We start from the raw sequence: 15,236 nt of genomic DNA, 5'->3' as shown, positions 1-15,236 counted from the left end.
TGAATGTTCATTGATATGGGATCAAATTCCAAATTGTAGCTCGCATTTAAGAAAGTATTAGCTGTTGAGTTTTGACATAGTATTAAAAAAGAATATCCATGCAAAGGTCATTAAAATACTCCTTATTCTAGATACATATGTATGTGAAGCTGGATTTATTTTCTTGTACATTAACCAAAACAATATGCCACAACAGATCAGAAACATGAGAATCCAGCTGCCTTCCTTTAAGCCAAACATGAAATAGATTGTCAAAATATAAATAACTTCCTACTCATTCTTTTGAAGTTGGAAAGGTTTTTTTTTTTCCCCCCATGAAATATGTAGTCTATTTAGTGTGGTAGATTTATTATATCTTAGGTGAATTAATAAATATTTTACAATGCTCTCAGTTTTAATCACTAATATGATATCTAAGCTTGGGCTACTATAACAAAACATCAGAGACTGAGTGGCTTAAACAACAGACATATATTTCTCACAGTTCTGGAGGCTGGAAGTCCAAGAGCAAGGTGGCAGTGTTTGGTAAGAACGCTCTTCCTGGTTTGCAGATGGGCATCTTCCTGCTGTATACTTACATGACAGAAAGTTCTCACATTACTCTTATCATGAGAGCCTTGCCCCCATGACCTAATCTAACCCTAGTCACCTCCCAATGACGTTACTCCAAACACCATTGCATTGGAAATTAGGTCTTAGCATAGGAATTTTGGGAGAACACATTCAGTCTATAGCATATGGTTACTATCAATAGATATAATTCACATGGTCTTCTCAAGTGGAGCTAGTGGTAAAGAACCCTTCTGCCAATGCAGGAGATATAAGAGGTGTGAGTTCAATCCCTGGGTTGGGAAGATCCACTGGAGAAGGAAATGGCAGCCCGCTGCATTATTCTTCCCTGGAGAATCCCATGAGCAGAGGAGCCTGGCGGGCTACAGTCCATAGGGTCACAAAGAGTCAGACGTGACGGAAGCAATGTAGTATGCACGCAATCCACATAAACAAATAACTGTCAGTAGTTAAAACAGCAGAAATGATTAGCGTCCTCAATAATTTTAAAGAATTGTGAAAGTGCTCTGAGACCAAAAGTTCGAGAACCACTGCTCTCTCTTTGACCTTGTTTTTATTCATTTTGAGGCAATTCTGTGATCTAGTCACCAATCTGGTTTCTTATACTTGGAGGCTGGTTGGGAGCCATAGGGGACTTCCTTGGCGGCTCAGATGGTAAAGAATCTGCCTGCAACATAGGAGACCCAGGTTTGATCCCTGGATCAAGAAGATCACCTGGAGAAGGTAATGGCTACCCACGCCAGCATTCCTGCCTGGAGAATTCCATAGACAGAGGAGTCTGGCAAGCTACAGTCCATGGGGTAGCAAACAGTCGGATACAACTGAGTGTAACACACTTGGGAACTAAAGAACTTTTAAAAGTTAATCCTTGTTTTGGCAAAGAGTAGATTTCAAGACTATTTCAAAAATTCTGCTTTAATAACCAAAAGCTGAATATTGCCTTTGTATTTCTCTTCCTGTTTGCTTTTCTTCTTTCAGCCAGAACAGGTCTCATCCTAGGTACTCAGCTCCAGTCCTGACTGTGGACAGGTTCCAGACACAAAAATGTAAGGAAAAAGGATCTGACTGTGTTTCAAAAACATTACCTCAGTAATATACATTCAAAAACATACACACAATATTGAAAAACTTAAACCCTATTATGCAGACTCATTGATGATTCGCCCCTCTCCTTTTGTCATGAGCACATTTTCATATCATGAATATTCCTCAAAAGTGTGATTTGTGGGCTTCCCTGATAGCTCAGTTGGTAAAGAATCTTCCTGCAAGGCAGGATACCCCAGTTTGATTCCTGGGTCAGGACGATCCCCTGGAGAAGGGATAGGCTACCCATTTCAGTATTCTTGGTCTTCCCTTGTGGCTCAGCTGGGAAAGAATCTGCCTGCAATGTGGGAGACCTGGGTTCAATCCCTGGGTTGGGAAGATCCCCTGGAGAAGGGAAAGGCTACCGACTCCAGTATTCATGAATATTCCTCAAAAGTGTGATTTGTGGAGCTTGTACAGTATTCTACTGTAAGATCAGTTCATTAGTTGTGTCTCCTGCCACCAGCAAGGTTTAGACAGAGGGATGATGTTTATGTTCTAAGAAGGTAACTCTAATGACAATACTGAGACATCCAGGGAAACCTGTCAGAAATCTAGAGTCTACACTTGCTCCCCAAGGGAGAAGCTATAAATTTAATCACACACAACATGGTCTACAAAACCAAGATTTCTAAAAGAATGAAAACAAGAAGGCTCTCTCCTCTGATACACCTTTTTTTTTTTTTTTCAAGATCCTAAGAGATATTTGCTGTTTGCTTATACGACTGTTTCTGTTCTCACCAGGCCTGAAAGCGTTAAGTGATGTTCCAAGAGTCCACTGGATTCTAGACTTCCTCCCCCTGCCTCTAGTAGGCAGTAGTATCTCTAGTTTTTTATGTTGTGTGTGCTCAATCACTTGGTCATGTCTGACTCTTTGTGAACCCATGGACTGTAGCCCACTAGGCTCCTCTTTCATGGAATAATCCCAGAAAGAATACTGGGGTGGGTAACCATTTCCTCCTCCAGGGATCTTCCCAACCCAGAGATCGAACCCATGTCTCCTGCATTGGCAGGCATATTCTTTACCACTGAGCCACTTGGCAAGCCCAGTTTCTTATGGAATCAGAGTCAAATCCCCTTGCCAGTGGAATGACTCCTTTCTTTGCCTTTTCCTCCACAGTGATAGGAGGAATTCAAGTGTTCCGAAACTTCATGGGACTTATAATTTCTCCTTACTGAAGATTTCCTCTCTGGGAACCAGTAAATCCAGCCCAGTTGTCTAAATTTCCAGGAAATGGGAAACACAAATTCTGCAAATCATTCACTGTGACTAATAAAGAGAGGAACAATCCTTTTTCCACCCAGAGCCTCGTATTTCAGTTACTAGGACACAGCTCTGTCATTCAGTATATACGCTGTAGGACCCAAGGGCAAGGGCAAGAACCCACCTAGACAGGTGCCCTTCTCAAGCCAGTGCCTCAGCTGAGTCTCTTGTAGGCCATTTCATCTTCTCTTGACTATTTCTGGGGAAAGCAATACACGGTCAGTCTAGTGGATTTCACGGTTGTGCACACACACCGTCATACCTCACCGGCCATAAATGAATCTCTTGATTGGAGGCAGTGTTGGGTGGGACACATTAGTAGATCAGCCTTTTTGAGTGCCTTCGGGGAGCGAGCTCCGCCCCTGGCAAAGGTCATGAGGAAGGAGGCTTGGCATACGCAAAGGCGGGATCAAGCCTCAGGAGTCTCCCTGGAAATTCTCGAGCAATCTACCCCCCAAACCAGAGTCTGCCTACTTTCTGCTTTGTGCTTTCACCTACACCTCTGACTTTACAGGGGGCTGTCCCCCACTACCTCTCTGAAAAAAGAGTTAGCTTACAGCTCCAGTTAATAATTCCTGGGTGTGACAGTGTTTCAACCTACAAACTCCCTTGGAAGTCCTCTAGCCTGCCTGAATAGGTTTTTCCGGCCACATGTGATTGCTCAGAGCCTCCAAACTGTGAGAGGCATGAGATGTTCTAAACTGTCTAAATACAGATTCCTTTGAGCAGTCAAAAGATTGATTAGAAATTGTATTGGTGAAGGGATTTTCACTTGTTGGGCCAATATTTGTTGCTAAGTCTCCATATCCCTTACCTGCTGTGTCCCTGGCAGTGTATTGATTAATATAATTGGTGTAAGTAGTAGCTTTAATGTTTGTAACCTGGGACCCTTGAGTTAATTCTTTTTCTTGTTATAGCCCACCACACCTTTGCTCTGTAGGAATGCAACTTTATCTAATGCTTTTTGGAGGCTGGCGCCTGACTTTAGAATAATCACCTTTAGAGAAAAAGGCCTCCAGGCCAGAAGATGATGCAAATCACCTAAACTTTTGCATATGATAAGTTTGCAGGAAGAAAGCCTGGCTTACTGCGTGACTCTACCCCTTCCCCCATTATCCTCTATGCATAACTTAAGGTATAATAACTACTTTGGAAAATAAAGTGCGGGCCTTGTTCACCGAAACTTGGTCTCACCATGTCGTTCTTTCTCTTACCTTCTGGCTGAATTATTCAGCCTCTTTTCTCCACTAAATTTCTTCACTGAGCTATCCTCATTCTATTACTCTTTATATCCTTAATTAACGTTTAATTAAGCAATTGTTTCCTGATCCTCGCCGACGCCGTCCCCGCTTCGAATTCCCTGGATCAGCCGGGGCTGGTCCCCGGCAAGTGCCCTGGAAGATGGTGCAGTGATGGCATAAAAGACAAACCTACATTTGGAATAGACAGGTGGTGCAGAAGCCACTGGAGACCCAGGATCCATCCCTGGGCCTAGAAGATCTCCTGGAGTAGGAAATGGCAACCCACTACAATATTCTTGCCTAGAAAATTCCATGAACAGAGGAGTCTGATGAGCTACAGTTCATGGGGCCACAAAGAGTTGGATGTGGCTGAGCAACTGAACATACACACATAGATCCCAGAAGCTCAAATTGTTGCTCCCTCCAGAGTGGAACAGGACTAGTACAATCAATGGATGACAAGTAGCTGCCCGGTCTTTGCTGCAAGCAGAGAGGGCCATCAGCAGTGGAAGGAACTAGGTCTATTTTGGTAATAGAGAGTCAGGCTGTGGGACCCACGCATTGCCTCATCCTTGCTATCATGGTCACTCTGCTCATGGGCCTGTTGTACAAGCTTTGAGGAGGCAAAGCTGAAAGGCAAACTGACAGCCCTTCTGACCACGCAGTTGTTGAGAGCTTCCCTTGGGGTGAATGCTCCCGAGACAAAGATCTTCACGCATTAATTAGCATTGTTTGTGCTGTTCCCACATATCCACCTATCTTCTCCGCACATCTCACTTTCCTAATTCTTTCAGGCTTATTGCTTTTTTTTTCAGGCCTTCTTTGAACAGAGTTGAGCTACTTAGTGGTCTCTTCTTAGAACTGATGGAGCAGCATCCATGCAATAGAGACAGGTGGCATGGGAACAGAAATCACTGGTTTACCACCCATTCACATGATGTGATTTACTCACACCTAGATCTGCCAGATTAAAAACAGAACATTTCTGTTGTATATTGGATCACTGCTGCACATATCTGATCTTATAACCCTGTGCATCTGATAACACCCCATTTTTTGATAGGAAGCGCCAGTTACTGGAGTTCCCCAGGGGTCCCATGGCCAGGTAGAGCTTCTATTAGGTGCTGTAACCAGTTTCCAAATGGAAAGTAGTCTTAAACTGGCCAAGGCACGGATTTGCTCCAGAAACCCAAGAGGTATGTAGTACAGCTCTTCTGTTGGGACTTTCCAGAAATTCTCTACAGCATCTTTATCCATTGTGGATACATAGGTACCATCAGATACACTGGGTCACGTGGCAAGTGGAAGAGCAGCTTTTGCCCAAGCCCAGGGTTGCTTCCAAGTTTTCTGTTGGGCTGAGCTTCAGCTGAACTGACAGTCTCCTGGGTGTCTCCCAACATGGACCATACCAGTGTCCCAAATTACAGGATTGGCTGCCTCTAGAATCCAGAGTCTGTCTGTGAACTCAACCTCTTTCTTAATGGTGGGAGATGCAAGGTGCAACCACTTGTCATTTCCACAGATGGAATGCCCCGTATCTGTCAGACTGTTATACCCCCCACCCCAACCTTTTATTGAAGTGGGATACTCCTAAATTTTCATGGGGCTTATCTCTCTATTGCACACATATATCTTCTTTGCAACCCCATGGACTGTAGCCTACCAGGCTCCTCTGTTCATGAGATTTCCCAGGCAAGAAAATTGGAGCGGGTTACCTTTTCCTCCTCCAGGGGATCTTCCTGACCCAGGGATGGAACTTGTGTCTCCTGTATTAACAAGTGGATTCTTTATCACTGAGCCACCAGAGAAGCCCACGACATCCAGAGAACTTGCCATTTCCTGTTCTATTGGGCAAGTTAAGCTGATGATATCAGTGTAAGTGAGCCAATATGATGATTTGCAGAATGCCAAGTTAATCAAAGTCTCTGCGGAGCATACTACAACGAAAGACAACAGAATTAACACAGCCCTGGAGCAAGACAGTGAATATTCTCTCTCTTCTGTGTGAAGGCGATCTGTGTTTGATCTTTTCTATTGAAGGAGAAGAATGCTTTCCCTAGATCAGAGTCCGCAAAGCATATGTCAGAGGCAGTGCTGATTTGTTGCAGTAAAGATACCATGTCTGGCCAGTGATCATCTGGTTCAGATTACAGTAGCCTTTGAATAGGGAGGTGATGGAGAGCATCACCCTTGCACCCTTTAGGTCTCTGAGGGCTAATCTAAAACTCCTCTTGGGATGTGGTGGTGGTTTTGGTTTAGCATGTTGGTCAGGGATGGAAGCCATTTTAGGGGATTCCACTCATTTTTTCCTATCATAATGGACAGGACCACACAGCTAAGGGGACCAGTGTGAGACATTATGCCACTTCTAAGGCTATCTATTCCAATTACAAACTTGGAGACAGAAAACACAAACACAGGGTAGGTCTGTGAACCCGTTGGACTCACTGGAAATTAGATACAGGTTGAATTTCCATTCATCGCTAGATCTCCATAAGCCTCTACTCTTACTGGAGGAGCATAATGGGATTTGGGGTCCTTAAGTATCAGTGTCACTTCAGACCCTGTATCTTACAGATGTGGAAAAGTCTGGATATTTTCCTAATGGGTACTTGTCTTAACAAATGGTGGCAAGTCGCTTTTTGAAAAGATTAGGGGAATATTTACCATGTATTCTTATCATAGCTTTGCAAGGCCCTTTCTCGAGGGGATAAGAGTTTTGTTTGGACCAAAAAGCTCTGTGTGTAAACCAACATAGGTCTGGAAACTGCACGAACATCCATGATTTTTCATTGGGGCAAAGGGTATCACCATCTGCTCTCTTGGTGTCAAGTTTTTTGACTACATAAACTGAGCAACATTGTGATCAGTTGGCCATCTACCTTACCTCTACATTCAAATGACCTATCTATCTATTAACCATTGCTGCAGATCACTGCAAATCAAGCCCCCTGATGACCACCCCAGTCTTCTTGTCCATTATGGAACCACATCTACTTGTTTCAGAAAGTCCAGTGTATACCTAGCTTCTACAACCCTCCACACCATCATCCCCAGCCGTATTATAGAGTCTGGTTCTCTCACAGCATCTTCAACTGTCAATCCTACCTTATGGAAGATTTTCTTGAGCTTCTAAAAAATGCTGGCGTCTACTCACTAGGGCGTTCCATATCACCTTAGAAAAAGGAGTGTTTTTTGATTGGTCCTGGTTAACACAGTCCAGTGGTGAGTTCCATGGTTTTACACATTAAGTCCATTTTAACAATTTCCCATCTGGAGGTGTCTGAACCCTTCCTTGGTGCTGTGCCAACAGTTCTGGGATCTCCATTGTATTTTCTGTAGGCCATCAGCATACTCAGCATTCAAGGAACCATACCAACCAACTATTAGGATTAGCTCAAGGAGCCTTTGCCAGACAGCCTGGGGAGTTCCAGCATGTGCATAAGTTACCCTATCCAACTTTGTCTTTTCTCTTGTCCCCACCTATCCAGCACCCTCAAATTTCACTCTCACATGTGTTCCCCTGATTCCTGCTGATAGATATTGGTGATGCTTTCAGCATGCAAACTGTTTTGTACCAGAATGTCCCCTCTTGGGCTGTGTTGACTTTAGTATGGAGTAATGAAAGTTCTTGAGAGAAACAGGCTTCATCTTATCCCTGCCTTCAGTGTGTTTCCGTGTGATCCTCATGGAAGGTGAGGCTGTTGTCTGGCTGGGTGTTCAAGGCTCTCCAACTCTCCCATGTTAAGAATTCCCATCCCAGATCTTAGTGTCCCAAACAGGGCCTTCACCTTGATATAGAGGAACAATTGAGGATGTGTGTTCAGCTCAGCCACCGTCAAGACTTGATCTTGGGCTGATTTCTCAGCAGAATCTACCTTGATGCTTCAGGAATTGAAAGTCTTCTTCAAAACTTCCACAGGCTCTCTGGCTTTGAAAGAACACCCTGAATTGGTAGTAGGCCACCCAGAGTCTATCATCTTTTCTCTTCGAGGTTTCAAACGCTGTTGAAAGAAGCCAGCCTCCTCCACAAACCCTTATACTTATCATTTATTTCAGTGACTCTCCTTCCACTTGAACCTCATCTAACCACTAACTATCCACAGGTAAAAGACTTAGCAATGGTCTTCAGGCCACCTGAAGAGACAGGGACCCAGGGAGAACCATTTGATGATGGAGGCAGAGATTGGAAGGATGAAGCTGCAAGATTAGAAACGCCGAAGTTTGGTGGCAATTGCCAGAACCTAGGAAAAAGTCATGGGACAATTCTCCTTCAGAGTCTCCATAAGGAACCAACTCTGCAGAAACCTTGATTTCAGACTTCTGCCCTCCTGCACCTTGAGTGACTAAATCCCTGTTACTCTAAGCCACGCAGGTACTTTGTTACAGCAGCTGTGGGCAACTAAAATACATCCAGGTTCCTAAGAAAGCGGCATCTGAGGCAGAGGTTTTATATGCTCATCCTGGGCTTCCCCAGTGGCTCAATGGTAAAGAACCCATCTCCAAATGTAGGAGACACAGGAGACGTGGGTTTGATCTCTGGGTCAGGAAGATCCCCTGGAGAAGGAAGTGGCAACCCACTCCTGTATTCTTGCCTGGGAAATCCCATGGACAGAGGAGCCTGGTGGGCTACAGTCCATGGGATTGCAAAAGAGTCAGACACGATTGAGACACACCAAACAACAACTACCCTGTATCAATACAGTCAGTACAATCCCAGGGAGCTGAAGTGAGGGCCAGCACAGGGAATCAGGGATGGGATGATGGCCAGTTCAGGATATGATGTCTAGCTGGTTGCCAGGAGAACCACTGGAAAGAAAATGTATAAATAATGTCTCAGTACTGCCTGTTGAGGAAATAAAGGGAGAATCATATGTCCACTTGGACACACTTCCCACTGATCAAAAGCTCTTTCCATCTGGTATTTCTTTTTATGATTTTTTCTTGATGTGGACCATTTTTAAAGTCTTTGTTGAATTTGTTACAATACTGTTTCTGTTTTATGGTTTGGTCTTTTGGCCATGAAGCATATGGGCTCTTAGCATCCCCAGCAGGGATTGAACCCACACCCCCTGCGTTGGAAGGCAAAGTCTTAACCACTGCACGGCCAGGGAAGTCCCCCCATTTGGTATTAACTCCACTTCTCAGGCGGTGCTAGTGGTAAAGAACCCGCCTGCCAATGCAGGAGACATAAGAGACACAGGTTCGATTCCTGGGTCAGCAAGATCCTCTGGAGGAGGGTGTGGCGACCCACTGAAGTATTCTTGGTGGGAGGATCCCCCGGACAGAGGAGCCGGGTGGGCTACAGGCCATGGGGTCGCAAAGAGTCAGATGCGACTGAAACAGCTGAGCACTCACGCACGCACAGACGCCTCCACGTAAAGGCTGCGTATGCATTGGTGCCCGCTGTTCAGAAAGGCTTGCAGAGAGGAGCAGCGTGCTTATCTGAGAAGATCGAGGCTCAGCCCGCTCAGGGTGCGGAGTTAACGGAAAGAAAGGGGCTGAAGATGATGGATAGAATAGGTTTTCCTTATTTGCTTCAACACTGTGGTTAGGAAGCCCACTATTTTAAATGATTATTCTTATTGAAAAGAACCAACCCTTGAAAGTCTTCTGAACTTCAGTTACGTGTACATTGAGCAAGACATGGTTTCTGCCCTCAGGTAACTTAGAATCTAACAGACTGAAGGCCCATTTTCATATTGTTATAATACAAGTCATGATACGCTGTAAGGGAAAGGGCACAGTGCGATGCTAACAGAAGGGTAGTGTGCGAGATTCGTTCCTGCAATCATTTCTGCAACAAATATTTAATGAGTGCCTTCTCTGGGGTTACAGAGATGAACAGGATAAGGAATTCAGTGTACTGGGGGAACCAGACACATACAGAAATGATTAAAATTCTGCGAGTGCAAAGATAGAGATACACATAGGATCTAATGGGACAATAACAGTAGTTAAAGTTTATTGAGCACTTATCAAACACTTTACACAAGTTTCCCACTTATTTCTCACATTGACTTTATAAGGAAGGTATTACAGTCCTCATTTTTCATATGAGAAAACTAACATTCAGATAAGTTAAATAAATTGAAGAGATCCAAAAGTTTGAAAGTTGAAGACATGGGATTCAAAACCAGTTCTTAAGGATGACAAGCCCCAGGCTCTTAACCATCATAGCATCATAACCATGTTGCCCAGTAACACAGACGCAGAGCATCTCCTCCAAGCCAAGGGAGGGGGGGAATGCCTCCCTGAGCTGAGGGCAGGGATCAGGAGGTGAGTGATCCTCCAGAGAGGGACAGGATGAGTAAAGACCCAGGAGGCAGGACACCACTCACTGTCAGGGGGCCACAGCCACTCTAGGTTGTTGAAGAGGAATCGGGAGGCGGGAGTTGGCAGAAAATGTGGCTGGAGAAGAACTGGGACCGTGGAAGACACTGCACATGTGTTAGGAGACAAAACTGGATGATTGAAGCCACTAAGGAGCTTTAAGTGGAGAAATGCCAGGCTTGGGTTTACTTCTCTGAATGAATACAGCAAAATAGAGGATGGCGTTGAGAAGAACAAGAGTGGGAGACCATTTAGAATGTATTGCAGTGTTGCAGGCAAGAGAGGGTGAGGGCTTGAGCTAGGAGAGTGGCAGAATGGCTGGGAGGAGAGGAGAAGCTGGAGAAGCATGTAGATGGTGAAGTTAGTGCGCTTTCTCCTGGCTAGGGGGCGTCAGCGCAGGGAGAAGTCTGGTTTGACTCCTGGGTTCCCGGCGTGAGAGACAGAGGAGATGGATGATGATTACATCAAATAAGGAAAAAGCAGATTTGGGGGCTAGATGATGAGTCTAACTTTAGTCCGGTTGAGTTGAGAGTGCTAACAGGCCATCTAGGTGAAGAGGTCTAGTGGGAAGTTGGAAATCTGAGTCAAGGATCACTCCAGACGTGTGGACTGAAGACGGGGATATGGGAGCCATCAGTCTAGAGGTGGAGTTACAGCAGAGGGAAGAGAGATTCCCCAGGCAGAGTGGGTAAAGCACCTAACTGAGGGACGGTGATGAGGGAAGGAAGGGGTGGGCTCAGAATGGGGGGATGGGAGGCAGCATCGGGTTGGAGGGGGCATGTGAGGAGGCCATTGAAGACAGAGAGGAATGTAGTGATGTGGATGGACCTAGAGTCTGTCACACAAAGTGAATGAAGTCAGAAAGAGAAAAACAAATACTGTATATTGATGCACATATGGGGCTTCTCTCAGAGCCCAGTTGGTAAATCATTTGCCTGCAATGCAGCAGACCCAGGTTTGATTCCTGGGTCGGGAAGATCCCCTGGAGAAGGAAATGGCAACCCACTCCAGTATTCTTGCCTGGAAAATCCCATGGACAGAGGAGCCTGGCAGGCTACAGTCCACAGGACCTCAAGAGTCAGACATGACTGACCAACTAAACCACCACCATCAACGCATATATATGGGATCTAGAAAAATGGTACAGTTGAACCTATTTGCAGGGCAGGTACAGAGATGCAGGTATAGACAAGCAGACATAGAAAGTGGACATGTGGATACAGATAGGAAGGGGAGGGTGGGATGAATTGGGAGATTAGGATTGACATACATATACTACCGATCAATGCAAAGAAATAGAGAAAAACAATAGAATGGGAAAGACTAGAGGTCTCTTCAAGAAAATTAGAGATACCAGGGGAACATTTCATGCAAAGATAGGCTCAATAAAGGACAGAAATGGTAGGGACATAACAGAAGCAGAGGATATTAAGAAGAGGTGGCAAGAATACACAGAAGAACTGTACAAAAAAGATCTTCACAACCCAGATAATCACGATGGTGTGATCACTCACCTAGAGCCAGACATCCTGGAATGTGAAGTCAAGTGGGCCTTAGGAAGCATCACTACAAACAAAGCTAGTGGAGAATTCCAGTTGAGCTATTTCAAATCCTGAAAGATATGCTGTAAAATGCTGCACTCAATATGCCAGCAAATTTGGAAAACTGAGCAGTGGCCACAAGACTGGAACAGGTCAATTTTCATTCCAATCCCAAAGAAAGGCAATGCCAAAGAATGCTCAAACTACCACACAATTGCACTCATCTCACATGCTAGTAAAGGGCTGCTTAAAATTCTCCAAGCCAGACTTCAGCAATATGTGAACCATGAACTTCCAGATGTTCAAGCTGGTTTTAGGAAAGGCAGAGGAACCAGAGATCAAATTGCCAACATCCGCTGGATCATGGAAAAAGCAAGAGCGTTCCAGAAAAACATCTATTTCTGCTTTATTGACTATGCCAAAGCCTCTGACTGTGTGGATCACAATAAACTGTGGAAAATTCTGAAAGAGATGGGCATATCAGACTACCTGACCTGCCTCTTGAGAAACCTATATGCAGGTCAGGAAGCAACAGTTAGAACTGGACATGGAACAACAGACTGGTTCCAAATAGGAGAAGGAGTACATCAAGGCTGTATACTGTCGCCCTGCTTATTTAACTTACATGCAGAGTACATCATGAGAAACGCTGGTCTGGAAGAAGCACAGGCTGGAATCAAGATTGCCGGGAGAAATATCAATAACCTCAGATATGCAGATGACACCACCCTTATGGCAGAAAGTGAAGAAGAACTAAAGAGCCTCTTGATGAAAGTGAAAGAGGAGAGTAAAAAAGTTGGCTTAAAGCTCAACATTCAGAAAATGAAGATCATGGCATCCGGTCCCATCACTTCATGGCAAATAGATGATTAAACAGTGGAAACAGTAACTGACTTTATTTTTCTGGGCTCCAAAATCACTGAAGATGGTGATTGCAGCCATGAAATTAAAAGACGCTGTCTCCTTGGAAGGAAAGTTACGACCAACCTAGATAGCATATTAAAAAGCAGAGACATTACTTTGCCAACAAAGGTCCGTCTAGTCAAGGCTATGGTTTTTCCTGTGGTCATGTATGGATGTGAGAGTTGGACTATAAGGAAAGCTGAGTGCCAAAGAATTGATGCTTTTGAACTGTGATGTTGCATAAGACTCCTGAGAGTCCCTTTGACTGCAAGGAGATCCAACCAGTCCATCCTAAAGGAGATCAGCCCTGGGTATTCATTGGAAGGACTGATGTTGAAGCTGAAACTCCAATGCTTTGGCCACCTGATGCGAAGAGCTGACTCACTTGAAAAGACCCTGATGCTGGGAAAGATTGAGGGCAGGAGGAGAAGGGGATGACAGAGGTTAAGATGGTTGGATGGCATCACTGACTCAATGGACATGGGTTTGGTTGGACTCTGGGAGTTGGTGATGGACAGGGAGGCCTGGCGTGCTGCGGTTCATGGGGTTGCAAAGAGTCAGACACGCCGGAGTGACTGAACTGAACTGAACTGAACATATATACTACCATGTGTAAAACAGCTAGTGGGAAGCTCTTATAAAGCATAGGAAACTCAGCCTGATGCACTGTGATGACCTTGATGGGTGGGTTGGGAGGGAGGGAGATGCCAGAGAGAGGGGATATATGGATACATAAAGCTGATTCACTTGTACAGCAGAAGACTAACACAAAGTTGTAAAGCAATTATACTTCAATAAAAAAGCAGAGAGACAGAGAAGAATGGATTCTTCAGACACTGCAAATAGTACGAACAAAATTAGGAGAGGAGCAAGCAATGTAGTTTGGCTGGATAATAATGGGTCTGATGCCTTTATCAGGTCATACTGGATAAAAATTGTATTGTTGAGGGTCTTAAAGCCACGCAATGAGAAGCTGGGAGCAGAATGATGTTGTGGGAAGTTTATTTTCAAAGTGTGTAGAGTAGATTAAAAAGAGAAGCTCTATGTACAAAGGACATTGTTCAGTTTTAAAAGAAAGGCAATTCTGACATGTCTATAGCATGGGTAAGCTTTGGGGACATTTTACTAAGTGAAAGAAATCAGTCACAAAAAGACAAATATTCTATGATTTCGATTATATGAGGGACTTAGAGTAGTCAAGAAAAGGTAGGGATTCCCTGGTGGGCTCAGATGGTAAAGAGCCCATCTTGCAATGCAGGAGACCCAGGTTTGATCCCTGGGTTAGGAAAATCTCCTTGAGAAGGGAATGGCTATTTACTCCAGTATACTTTTTTATTAATTTTTAAATTTCTCATAATGGTATATATTTAATGGTGTTTATCATTAGTTACTGTAATTAAAAAAATTAATTTTTAAAAATTGGAGGCTAATTATAATATTGTAATGTTTTTTTGCCATATATTGACATGAATCAGCCATAGGTGCACACGTGTTCCCCATCCTGAACCCCCCTCCCAACCCCCTCCCCATCCCATCCCTTTGGGTTGTCCCAGTGCACTGGCTTTGAGTGCCCTGTTTCATGCATCGAACTTGGACTGGTCATCTATTTCACATATGGTAATATCCAAAATCACTGCAGATGGTGACTGCAGCCATGAAATTAAAAGACGCTTACTCCTTGGAAGGAAAGTTATGACCAACCTAGATAGCATATTCAAAAGCAGAGACATTACTTTGCCAACAAAGGTCCGTCTAGTCAAGGCTATGGTTTTTCCTGTGGTCATGTATGGATGTGAGAGTTGGACTGTGAAGAAGGCTGAGCGCCAAATAATTGATGCTTTGGAACTGTGGTGTTGGATAAGACTCCTGAGAGTCCCTTGGACTGCAAGGAGATCCAACCAGTCCATTCTAAAGGAGATCAGCCCTGGGATTTCTTTGGAAGGAATGATGCTAAAGCTGAAACTCCAGTACTTTGGCCACCTCATGTGAAGAGTTGACTCATTGGAAAAGACTCTGATGCTGGGAGGGATTGGGGGCAAGAGGAGAAGGGGACGACAGAGGATGAGATGGCTGGATGGCATCACTGACTCAATGGATGTGAGTCTGAGTGAACTCCGGGAGTTGGTGATGGACCAGGAGGCCTGGCGTGCTGTGATTCATGGGGTCACAAAGAGTCAGACACAACTGAGTGACTGATCTGATCTGATCTGAATATACATGTTTCAATGCTTTTCTCTCAAATCATCCCACCCTCACCTTCTCCCACAGAGTCCAAAAGTCTGTTCTTTATATCTGTGTCTA

This window comes from Bos grunniens, chromosome 24 (assembly GCF_055505025.1).
Source record: "Bos grunniens cultivar Pamir isolate PY7600 chromosome 24, Bosgru_T2T1.0, whole genome shotgun sequence".
NCBI lineage: Eukaryota > Metazoa > Chordata > Mammalia > Artiodactyla > Bovidae > Bos > Bos grunniens.
This window is presented reverse-complemented; position numbering follows the sequence as displayed.